The sequence below is a fragment of the Otolemur garnettii genome, unplaced genomic scaffold (genome assembly GCF_000181295.1).
Source record: "Otolemur garnettii isolate 467f Iridium unplaced genomic scaffold, OtoGar3 scaffold00001, whole genome shotgun sequence".
Lineage (NCBI taxonomy): Eukaryota > Metazoa > Chordata > Mammalia > Primates > Galagidae > Otolemur > Otolemur garnettii.
The window spans coordinates 13,595,570-13,609,199 of NW_003852396.1; the positions used below are offsets into that span (position 1 = coordinate 13,595,570).

The following is a 13,630-nucleotide window of genomic DNA, read 5'->3' on the forward strand; positions in this document are numbered from 1 at the left end:
GACATGAGATGTATAAAGGTTAGCTCACCCTTAGCTGATTTAAGAAGGTTTTGACTGGGATGACTTGGATGACATTCTACCTCATGTACATCTTAGCCTTTAATAATCTAGCCCAAGAATTTTCTCATGGTGCTGAGTCTTTCTTTCTTTTTGTCACTTTTCTGTTTGCTAAAAGATTTTATAAGACACTTTAACAACTGAATCATAAAGTGATCATCTCAGTCAAATAAACTGCATACTCATGATACTTGTCCTCACATCTTTTGTTTCTCAATCTTTAACATCTCAGTAAGGGGTATGGCTACCTTCCCAGTTACTCAGGCCAGACAGAGTATTTTTATATGTTTATATTTTTAATGTCTATGATTTCCATAAATTTTTCTGGTCTTAAGATAAGTAAGGACTGTTTGAAAACAAGTGCTGTATGAGGTGTAAGTGGCTCACATGGGAAATCTGAAGTGCAGTTCTTCTCTTTAGTAATCTTTATTTTGCTTAGATAAATGAAAGCTTCTGAGCACATTAGTCTTGGAAAATAGCTTACATGGTTCTAAACATTTAAATATGCTCCAAAGAAGTAATTTGGGGAAAGTTATATTCTTTGGCCTAATACAATATTATTTGAGAGAAGAGTTAGACTGTCTCTGATATAGAAATATTTGTAATCAGGATCCTATTTAAGTCATTAGAAGTTCTGATAGCAATTAGCCCAGAAAAGACTAGCTTTCAAAAGTAAGCCTTTCTTATGAAGTTTCTATCAGGAAAATCTTCCCAATACTATACATTAATATGTGGAATCTAAAAAAATAAATGATCTTATAGAAAGAGAGTGGAAAGATGGTTACCAAAGAATGTGGGAAAGGATGCAGAAACAAGGGAACATATATACACTATTGGTAGGAATGTAAATTAGTATAACCTAAGTGAAATTTGTAAATCATGGATATCAGTTCCCTATCAAATGCTTAGTTTGCAAATATTTTCTCCCATTCTGTAGGTTTTCTGTTGATTATTTCTTCTGCCATGCAGAGCCTTTTAAATTTAAGTACTGTTTGTCTATTTTTGTTTCTATTGCTTATCTCAGGAAATGGATTGAACCAGGGAACACTTAGTGATCTGGGTCCCATGCTTTGTCTCAGTGAAGAGAATGGTGAAGCTGAGTGGAAATGGACTAGATAAGCCTTTGTCTGACCACTCAATGGTAGGTGAAAGAACTGGCTCTGATGGGGGTCAGGGAGCAGTCTTGGCCCTGGAGAAATGCCTGGGTAAGGAGGACAGCAATTGTTGCTGAACCAAAATTTCAGCATGGGGAAGGCAGGATGGCCTTGATGCTCTAGCCAAAAATCATGAGTGCCATATATTTTCCTCTCATGCCTCATATCCAGTGAGGCTCACTCCCCTATCCTGACTAAGGTCGGAAGGGTGGACACTTAATTACTGTGGTTTGGTTCCAGTTGAAAGCTGCCCTGGGCCCTAAAACTCACTGCTCAGGTCAAATTCACATCTCCTCAGCAACTTTCCTCCTGTTCTAGTCCTATGAAGGAGGGGAGCCTGACTGAAACCCACACTACACTTGCTTCTCAATTCTGGCTTTGGAAGACCGTCCCCTACTCAAGACTCCAATCTCTAATCTCCAACTTGAGTCTCTGATGCCAGCAGCTGCCACTGGTAGTAGATTGTAGCATCTTGAGCAGTTTGCTATGAGCTAGGATTGATAATACATCTTTTTATTCAATAACAAATATAGAGATCCTTATTCATCTTTAAGGTGATTTTGCATATCTCTCTCCTGAGAGGATTTATTTTATATTCCCTAGAGTAATTTATTGATGACTTCCTTTTATCTCCATATTGTTCAAGTTGAGTTGCCTTCTGTCAGAGCCAGCTCTAGACAGGATGTGCCTGCTTTGTAATCCTAGACAATTGCTGCCTGGACAAGTACCATTATAAATAGCAACTGGAAATGGACAAGACAGAAAGCCCAGACTGACCCCTGACAGTATATGGTATTGCCCTTTTGTTCCTATGAAGTCAATTTATAATGCAAGATTCAGGTTGTTTTCAATTAATTGTGCTAGTTAATGTCTAAGAGACACTATCTGTTATATTAGTAATCAAGATATATTGTTTCCTTTGTACTTCCATTATCTTTTGGCCATGCAATTCTTTTGGAAGAAAAAAGTAATTAAGTTTTCTCAGAATGATTTATTCTTTGCAAATATATTCTGCTTATTGTTTCTGATTCTATTATTTCTTTTCCTGAGCAAAAGAATCATGCATGACAGTCACCACATACAAAAATAAAGAGTGTAAACATATGAGTTATATCTTCATAAAGTCGTCAGTGACATCATGATCTGAATAGGGATCTAAATTCTGTTTCCTGAAAAATAAAAAAGTACCTTTTTTTTTAACCTGTGCTGAGTCTTTCTGACTAGAAGACTGTGTAGTATAGTGGCAGCCTAGCATATTTAAAATCTGATTTTGAATAACAACTCTGTCACTTTATTACTTTGTAAACTTGGTAAGGAGTTTAGCCTTTCAAAACTTCAGTTTTTCAGTCTGCAAAATGTCTCACCTTCTCCCATCAGAGAGTAAAAGAGTGTATGACATGTCATTTGTCACATGATTATGTCTTATCTCAATTGTTAGAGTCTGACTCAATGTTGGGTACATTACTAATGTCATAAATAATTTTGTAAATACACCTTCTACTTTACCTCTTATGCTGACATGCTGAGATGAGGTCGATTCTTCATTGTTTCATTTCCATTGCCTTTTCTCTTCATTTTAGTGGAGCTTTACACCATGTGGCTCTGCTACATCTTGTATTTCCTGGTGATAGGACCTTGGAACCTGGAGAATGAATAAGATCTGGCAACAATGTGTCCAGACACTGATGAGCTTGTAGGATTTACACAGGACTGTTCTTGAGGCCAATCAGAGGCCTAGAGTGAACACCATATCTTTCGTTAGGAGAAGACCCTACAGCAGGCCATTAATAAATCTCCTCAGGGGCCAAGATGTCAGAGTAGAAACAGCCTACACAACCACTCTCATGGAGAGGATTGAAAGTGGTGGGTGGTTATTCTCCTTCATGTCAATTGCCTACAAGAGAGCACTGGGAATCAACAGAGTAGTGATGGGAGGTTCCAAAGTGAAGGAGAGGGAAGTGAGGGAGTCTAATTGGTAGGAATGGAGGAATGGAAGTAAACACGAAGGCTTCCACATGTGCAGAGAGGATGAAGAGAGAATCCTGGGACTCCATACTTCCTCTGCAGACATTGCTTTCAGAGAAGCAGGAGGGCCCCTCCACTGCAGTATTTTGCTAGATGGACACAAGGAGCTGACTGGAAGTTGCACTGGCATGGCTCCAGGCAGAAGGCATAGTGAGGACCCACTGCTTATGCAGCTCTAGCTGATGACACTTTGAGATCCCAAACCCAGGGCACTGCTTCCATCCTGGGGACGTATCTGTTGTTGCTGCTTCCCCATCATCTCTTCCAGACTGAAGAGAGTCTGAGGAGGCTGGGTGTTCTTGCAAGTCCTGGATGGTGCTGCATGACCCCATTTCCATCAGAAACCAGAGCACCCACTAGTGTTACTCCCTGAGCAGCCAAGCTCAGTCACAGCTGCCAAAGGACCCAGACAGAAGAAGTGCCAGTGGCCTTTGCGACCCATCACTGCTGTCTGGATAGTGTACAGATACTGCTGCCATCACCTGGATAACACTGCCACCTACAAACACATTCACCCTATGTGCACCCACAACACATTGTTTCTGCAACATGTGCTACTGAGCTTTCCCACCATCTGCTGCACACCTAACACCCATGACAACCATGGGTAAAGAGAGACACAAGACAGCAGCAGTGCTAAAGTCTCATAGTACATTACTTATTGGTCAATTTTCTGGAGTAAAATTCAAATGCTGCATCAAGGGACCTCTCTCTGTCTCCACTGAGCAATGGAGTTTCCTGCTAATGAGAACAGATGTGCAGCAAAGCTATCTATTTTTATATGAGAAGGAACCAGCATAAAAACTCAGGCTAAAGGGTAAGCTAAGCTAAGATATCTGGCTAAGATTTAAAAAAAAAAAAAAAAGACTGTTTTGACACCCTCAAAAGATGATGAGAGTTCCATAGTAATGGACTCCAACCATAAGGAAACGGCTTAAATGTCAGAAATGGAATTCAGGCTATGAATGAAAAATACGATCAATGGGATTGATGAGAAAGTTGAAATCCAACATGAAGACCACCTCCCCCCAACTAAAAACAACCCCCCCCAAAAAAAACCAAAAAAAAAAAAAAACCCTTGAAGACATGAATGAAAAAATTTGACAAGGACATATAATTAAAAAATTAACTTCTAGAAATGAAAGAGTCACTTAGGGAATTTCAAAATATAGTAGAGTATTTTAACAATTGACTAGAATAATTAGAAAAAATAATTTAAGACCTTGAAGACAAGAATATTGGATTAACTTAGTCAGTCAAAGATATAGAAAAAAGAATCAAGAAGAATGAACTATCTCCTCAGGAAATATGGGAATATGTAAACTGAATAAATATAATAATCATAGGCATTGCCAAGGGAGAAAAAGAAAAAGCAGAAAGCATGGAAAAACTATTTAAAGGGATAATTGAGGAAAATTTCCCTGATATTGCCAGAGATTTAGAGTACTAGATATAAGAATGTCATTAAACTTCTGGGAGAGTAGACATGGCCAGTAGGATATTACTCAGATATACAGTCATCAATCTGGGCAAAGTCAAAGTGAGGGAGAAAATCCTACACGCTGCAAGATGAAAGCATTGAAAAACCCATCGGACTAATGAAGATTTCTCAACAGAAACCTTACAAGCCAAAAGAGATTGGGGTTCCTTCTTTATTCTTCTTAAACAGAATAACTTCCAGTCAAGAAGTTCATATTCTGTAAAACTAAGTTTCATAAATGAAGGAGAAATAAAGTCTTTCCCATATGCTCATCTTAATAGTTGCAGAAAAAGCATTCAGTAATATCCAGCACCATTCATGATAAAAACCCTCAACAAACTAGTCATAGAAGAAACATACCTCAAAAGCAAACAAAAGCTTTCCTTAGTGCAAGAAAACACTAAAGCAATTTGTGCCCATTAGACATACCCTACAAAATATGCTTAAAATACTCTATATATGATAACCAAGCAACTAATTCCCCCCAGTATAAAATAACACCTGAAAGTTAAAACTCACAGCTTTTATAAAATAGTAACACAAAGAAGGAAAAAAAGAAACTCTAACAATCAACATGATAAACAGAATAGTATCTCACATATCCAATACTATCATAGATTGCAAATGGTTGTAGTGCTCCAAAAGATATAGATGGGCTAAATGTATAATAAACACAACCCAAATATACAAATACATGCTTTCTCACAAAAATGTATTTAACTTTTAAAGATTCTAATAGACTGAAGTAAAGGGGTGAAAAAAAAATTCCACACAAGTAAAAACTGAAAGTCAGCTTGGGTAGCTATCCTCATATCAGATAAAATAGGCATGAAATCAATAATAGCAAAAAACATACAAAGATGGTTGGTATACAGGGAGGCCATAAAGATCATGTGCAAATTAAAATAGTTCTCTATTTTAAATTGTATTAATTTAAAATTACACCCTATATAATGATAAAGGGAGTAATTCATCAAGAATATACAACAACCATAAATCTACCTGAAACTAACACAGGTGCCCCCAGATTCATTAAACAAATTCTACCACATCTAAGCAAAGAAATAAAATGGCAACATCATCTTAGTGGGTACTTTAATACTCCACTAACAAAACTGGCTATATCATTGAGGCAGATCAACAAGGAAACACCAAACATAAACTTAACTAGAACACATGGACATATCAGATATTTACAGAACAGTCTATCTCCAAACTGAAGAATATTTTTAATATATTCTTCTCATCAGCACAAGAGACATTTTCCAAAATAGATCACATGTTAGGCTGAAAAGTAAGCCTTGTTAAATTAAAAAAATATGAAATCATATCACTATCTTCTCAAATCACAATGGATTAACTAGAAATTAATTCCAAGAAGAACCCTTAAAACTACATGAATAAACAGAAATTAAACAATCTGTTGTTGAACAATCTTTGGGGGAAATGACAAACTCAAACTAGAAATCAGAAGACTTTTTTTAACTAAATGACAAATATGACACAAGCTTCCTCAATTTCTGGAATGCAGAAAAAGCAGTGCTAAGAGAAAAGTTCATAGCCTTAAATGCCTGCATCAGAAAGATAGGAAGATCACAAATTAAACACCAAATACACAACTCAAGAAACTATAAAAAGAACAAATCCAATCCAATCCTAGGAGGAGAAAAAAAATAACAAAGCTCAGAGTAAAACTAAATGAAAAGAAAACCAAAAAAGCAATATGGAGGATCAATGGCACAAAAATTTGATTCTTCGAAAATATAAACCAAATTAATAGATCACTCACTAGATTGTCCTGAACTAGAGCAAGAAGGACTTAAATAAGTTCAGTCAGAAATTTAAAAGGAGACATTACAACTGAAATGGATACACAAAATATCATCTGCTACTACTATTACAACCTTTACACACACAAGATAGACAATCTAGTGGTAATGAATAAATTTTTTGTAATAAAAATCCTCCTTACTTGAATCAGGAAGAAATAGAAATCCTCAGAAGCCCCATAACAAGTAGCAAGATTGAAACAATAATAAAAAATCTTCTAAGAAAAAATGCCCCAGATGAGACAAATTCATAGTCAAATTCTATCAGTTTTATAAAGAAGAACTAACACGTATTCTACAGAAACTTCCACTCATCAAGAAGGGAATCCTCCCTAATTCATTCTATCGAGCCAGTATCACCCTGATCCCAAAGCCATGAAAGGACACAACAAGAAAATAAAACTATAGACCAGTATTCATGTAAAAATAGGTGTAAAAATCTTCAGTAAAAATACTGAGTCAAAGTGAATTAGATAACACATCAAAATAATGACTCATGATCAAGTGGAATTTATCCCAAGGATTCAAGGATGATTTAACATACACAAATCAACAAATATGATATGCCAAAAAAACTGAATTAAAAAGCAAAACCATATGCTCATCTCAATAGTTGCATAAAAAGCATTCAGTAATATTGAGCACCTTTTCATGATAAAAAACATAGTTGCATAATAAGCATTCAGTAATATTCAGCACCTTTTCATGATAAAAACCCTCAACAAACTAGGCATAGAAGAAGCATACCTCAAAAGAATATATTACCTCAAGAATATAAGTGAAAAGGTCAGGGAGAAAACTGTATAGGACAAACCCACAGCCAATGTCATGCTGCATGGGAAATAATTGAAGGCATTCCCTCTAAAAATTGGAAGAAAATAATGGTACCCCCTCTCACCAATTCTATTAAATATAATATTAGAATTCCTAGCCAGAGTTATGAGGCAAGAGAAATAAATAAAGGACATCCAAATTGAGAAAGAGAAGGCCAAACTATTACTTTTCATAGACCATATTAACTTGTATCTAGAAAACCCTACAACTGATAAGTTTAGTAAAGTCTCAGATTATAAAATTATTGTACACAAATCAGTAGCATTTCTCTATACTAATAACAGTCAAGCTGATACTCAAATCAATAACTCATTATCATTTACTATAGCTAGGAAAGTAAAATACCTAGGAACATCCTTAACAAAGGAAGTGAAAAATCTCTACAAGGAGAACTATAAAATACTGATGAAAGAAATCATAGATGACACACATAAATGGAAAAATCTTCTCTGCTCATGGATTAGAAGAATCGACTTTGTTAAAATGTCCATATTACTCAAAATGATTTATAGATTCAACAAATCCCTATTAAATATCAACATCATTTTTCATAGCTCCAGATAAAATAATGCTATATTTCATATGGAAACAATAAAAGGCCTGAATAGATAAAGCAATCCCAAGCAAAAAGAACAAGTTTAGGGGCATCACATTGTCTGACTTCAAATTATAATACAAGCCTATAGTAATCAAAACAGCATGGTACTGGTATAAATGTAGACACATAGACCAACAGTACAGAACAGAGAACACAGAAATAAAGTCACATAACTATGACCAACTGATTTTTTGACAAAGCAGACAAAACATACACTGGATAAAGATTCTGTACGCAATGAATGGTGCTGGGAAAACTGGATAGCTACATGCAGAGGAGTCAAACCGGATGCTTATCTCTCACTGTATGCAAAAATTAACTCATGATGGGTTAAAGACTTAGAAATGTAAAACTTGAAACTATAAAATTTCTGAAAGAAACTATAGGAAGAATTCTTCTAGATCTTGACCTTGAAAGAATTTATTACTACCCCCCCCACAGACAAATACAGCACCAACAAAAATAAATAAATGAGACTTGATTAAATAAAAAACTTCTAAACAGCAAAGGAAATAATCAACAGAGTAAACAGACAACCTACAGAATGAAAAAAAATATTCATAAAATACACATCCAATCAAGGGCTAATATCCAGAATCTATAAAGAACTTAAACAAATCACCAAGGAAAGAAACAAATAACTTCATTACAAAGTGGGTGAAAGAGATGAATAGTTTTTGTTCAAAGAAGATAGATAAATGCCTGGAACCAGCCCAGTCAAGTTATTAGGAAAACCCAGAAGTAGACCAGCATAGGATGGAAAAAAGAAACACAGAAAATAGGATTAGGAGGAACTTTCCTGAATAGGAAAAGGCAACCTCAGCTTTATTGCACAGCTTTTATATACAGTAGCTTGAAGGCATGATTTTGTCATAATTGCATAAGTTGATCAAAAACAGCCTAAGAGCAGATTAGCCTTTTCAGCAGTCTGAGATGACCAAAAGGGCATGTCTCCATTCTAATCTGGTTCAGGAACCAGCCATAATAGGAAACAGCTGGGGCCAGGTTGCATTGGTCCTTAACTCAGATGCAATTCCTCAAAACTGGGGAACCTTGCCTCCCAGAAGGTTGGCTCCCGACAGATAAATATCCAACAAACATATGAATAAATACTCAAGATTGCTAATCATCAGAGAAATGTAAATGAAAAGCTCAGTGAGATTCCACCTTATCCTGTCACCATTGCCATTTTTAAAAAAGTCAAAAAACAATAGATATTGGTATCTACATTTGTACTGGCATGCAAAAAATGGGAATGCTTATACACTATTGGTGGAGATGTAAACTAGGACCACCTCTATGACAGTTATTATGGAGATTCCTCAAAGAACTCATAGCACACCGACCCCTCTATATATTAATAACAGTACTGTGTATATACCTAAACGTAGTCATTATAGCAAAAAGACAGCTGCACCCAAATGCTTATCATAGCACACTTTGCAACTATGAAGATATGGAATCAGCCTAAGTACCCATCAACTGATAAGTCAATGAGGAAAATGCAGTGTGTATACATATACTATGGAATACTACTCAGCCATAAAAAGGAATGAAATAATGCCTTTTGCTTCAACTTGGATAAAACTGGCAATCATGATTCTAAATGAAGTATCTCAGGAATGAAGAAACAAATACCACATGTTCTTACTTATAAGTGGCAGGTAAACAAGGGATATATGGTTATAAAGTGATGTAATAGACATAGGAAACTAAGAAGGGGGAAGGCTGGGAGAGGATTGAGAGATAAAAATCTACTTATCTGTTAGAATGTCCACTATTCTGGTGATGTGTACACTGAAAGCCCTGACTTCAGCATCATACAATTTATCCATGTAACAAGAAACACTTGTACCCCCTCAATCTATTGAAATTTAATTAATTAATTAATTGATTGATAAGTAGTTTTTATTTTCTCAATATAAGTAATCTTGGAAAGGCTAAAGAAAAACAATAGGTCAGAAGTTCTAATGATTAAAATTACCAAAATTTACCAAATTACTATTGGTAAGCTCAGAACAAAATATATACCTCTGACCTTGGATTTCTGGTCATGGTTCAGCCAGAGAGCGTCACTTGCCATGGAGTTAGGAATCATTTGCAAGACATCACTCATCCATATCAAAGACATTACAACTGTGAGAAAGGGGAAAATCACTCTGGAGCATGTTTGTTCTTCTACATAATAAAAGTCTGGAAAGGATGATGGGTAGGGGAAAGTCATTTTACATACCAATAATGTTTTGCATTGTGCTGTTTTATTTTTTATTTTTTAGCAAAATTATTTCCTTTTATTCTGTGGAACATCACTAGAGTAAATAAAAATGTGCATGATTTATGTTAATTTATACATGATGATGGAAATAAAGGGCAAAGAAAGGCTTCTGGAGAAACTCCCACTATTTCAGATCTTCAGGGAAGGGGCTGATTTCTCTTGACTAACTCCAGTGGCCCTGAAGAGACAAACTTTTGAAGCAGCTTCTCCAAGATGAATTGATTTATTTAGAACAATCCGTTTACCTGTTCAGTCTCAGGGTCCAAATCAATATCATAAAAACTGGGCCTAGTAGGGAGCCCAGGCATTGTGCTCATGGTTCTTACTAATTGGGTACAGAAAACCAGCCCCAGAGCTGGCCTAGATGTCTCAAATAGGCAGGACCAAGCCTGTAGGCACGCCTTTTTTGCTCGGGGTTATGAGACAAGGACAAGCGTGTTTGGCCATGCAGATGGGTAGATTCCCAAAGCCCTGCTTTGTGTAGACTTCAGCTTTGTGCTGAGCTTCAGGGAGCACTTCAATGTCATCTACCTTGTAGATTCCGCACAATGATCCTGATCTTATCCTCAACTGGGAGCTGGAGGTCATAAAGGGGTCGGAAGCTGCTGGATGCCTCTGCTGCTGTCTGGACAGCATGACAAAGGCGCCCATGCCCCCTTCCGCCCAGTGAGTGTACTTCACCGCATCAAAAGTTCCACGCTAGGAGACTTTACCTCCTTCATGTTTACATGGATGGAGCTGGAAAATGTTCTTCTTAGTAAAGTATCTCAAGAATGGAAGAAAAAGTATCCAATGTACACAGCCCTATTTTGAAACTAATTCATAGCATTCATAGGAAAGATATAACCTAATTATAGCCTTAGAATATGGGGATAGGGAGGGAGAGGGGAGGCGAGGGGGGTGGATGGGTGGAGGGAGGGTGATTGGTGGGGTCACCTCTATGGTTTATCTTACAAGTGTACAAGTGACTCTTTCTAAAAGCAGACTATGAATGTCTTAATAAGAAATAGACATGAAGGCTACATTAACCAGTTTGATGAGAGTATTTCAAATTGTATATGAAAACACCACACTGTACCCCATGATTACATTAATGTACACAGCTATGATTTAATTAAAAAAAAAAGTTCTAGGGGGCAGAGCCAAGATGGCAGACTGCAGTCATCTTTTTACAGAAGCTCCCATCCAGAAGGAGGCTGAAAGTACAGAGCTTAGCAAATTAGCTGATGGTTTGGAGCAGAGACAAGAAAGAAGATTGAAGAGCGCACTTCAACCTTCCTGAGGTGAGCTGTGACCCCAAAAATACAAACAAAAGGTACAAAATCCACCACCAAGTGGACAGGAGTCCCCTCCCCCACAACAAGGGCTCGCAGTTTACTCCATGCAAACAAGCAAGCAGAGTTCAAACTTCCTCCCACTCTATTCCACGGGAGAGACCTCCTAAAAACTGGACCTCCTACCCCTGCTGGCATGCCACAGCACCCTCCGGCCAGGCATAAAACTGTAAAACTGTATAAATCTGTATATATTCTCCACCTGCAACATTGAACTCCAAGGAGTCCCCACCCACCCACTCCGAGATCTGGAGGTTTATTACCTATGGAGTCCTGATTCTTGGGCATCTCCTTGAGAGAAGTGGAGGGGGAAAGGGCTAGTGCTGTTCTGTGCCAACAATAGTGTGGGCGTGAGGAGAGGAGAGTCAGCTTGGGGGACACCAGTGCAGAAACGGTGACATCCTGAGTAGCACACCATTCCAGCCCCAATCCTTTGGGCAAGCAAAGGTTCCGGGACAGCAGCCACAGGCAGGGTGCACTTAACTTTCCTGGGTGGAGCAACAGCCCTCAGGGGGCTAATGCAGCTGAGACAAAGGCAGTGGGCAGGCAGAGGCTAGAATTGACACCTGAGTTTAAAGCCGAATGCAACCTCTGATTTACAGAGAAGTCTAGCTGGACAGAAGCCTAATTTAAACACATAAGGCCCCCCTGCCGAACTCAGATTTCTGGCTGATTTTGCCAGGTAAATCCCGGGAGCAGTGGCCTACTGGAGTGAATAGGGCCACAGACCTGGGGGATTACGAGTGACTGGGTGCAAGGTGGGGAAGGAGGTATTAACCTTCCCAAACTAACCCATTTGCCAGGTGGGTCCCTTTGCCCTTGCGGAGCACTGGAGCAAGTTATATCTGAACTGCAAGCAGACCCTTCTTATCTAGCTCCCAGAGACATTTGAACTCTTCCACTTGAAATGGGTGCTGATTGGGACAACTGATTTGGACCCCTCAAACCTGGTAGACTACCCAAGGACTATTCAAAGGGGCACCCAGAGTGTATGGTTGAGGGAAGGTTTGAACTATATAAAACTGTATATATTCCCCACCTGCAAGATTGAACTCTGAGGAGTCCCCACCTACTCACTCCAAGGTTTGGAGAGAAATCTAGCTGGACAGAAGCCTAATTTAAACATGCAAGGCCCCCCTGCTGAACTCAGATTTCTGGCTGATTTTGCCAGGTAAACCCCGGGAGCAGTGGCCTACTGGAGTGAATAGGGTCATGGACCTGGGGGACCACGAGTGACTGGGTGTAAGGTGGGGAATGAAGTATTAACCTTCCCAGACTAACACAGTTGCCGAGTGGGTCCCTTTGCCCTCATGGAGATGGGCGGGCCCCAAAACTGCTTGCTAGAGTTGCACGCCTCACGGGCAGTAGGCTCCTGCTCTGGACAGGCCCAGTACCGCTTGCAAGGGCCACAGGTGTGCCGCAGGCATCCCGTAGGCAGAGGTGGAGAAATCCTCCATTCCAGGTAGGCCCAAAACAGCTTGCAAGAGACACACACACCCCACGGGGACCAGGGGAGGTGTTCCCCGCTCCAGGCTCCCAAGCTGAGCGGGCCTAGAACTGCTTGCTAGAGCCACGCTCGCCTTGCTGGTGCTGGTGGAGGGGTCTACCACTCTTGGAGGGCCCAGAACTATTTGCTAGAGCCACATACGTCCCTTGGACAGAGGTGGAGGAGTCCCCCACTCCGGGCTCCCTCACTGGGAGGGTACAGATCAGCTTGCTAGCACTGCATGCTTCCAATGGGTGATGGTGAAATAGTCCCCCACTTTCCTCAGCTACTCTGGTGGGACTGAACTAGGACTGATCTGCTCGCTCACTTACCCTGTGCAACCACTGCCATTTCCCTACCCTCTGGCTGCTCCAGGGTGCTGAACTAGGACTGATCTAGTCGCTACAGTTCCCCTGTTCCACCAGTTGCCCCAGAGGGACTGAACTAGGACTGATCTGGCTGCTGCCAGTTTCCTGCCCCCTGGTCGCCTGGCAGGCTGAACAAGGTGTAATCCATTCACGCACACTCCTGTGCAGCTGCTGCTGTTCCACTGCACCC

The 13,630-nt window shown here is 39.2% G+C and overlaps 1 pseudogene; it reads right to left on the reverse strand.

The window, feature by feature from the left end:
- Nucleotides 1-10,415: 10,415 nt before the first annotated feature.
- LOC100959257 overlaps nucleotides 10,416-13,630 on the reverse strand; it is a 10,514-nt pseudogene continuing 7,299 nt past the window's right edge.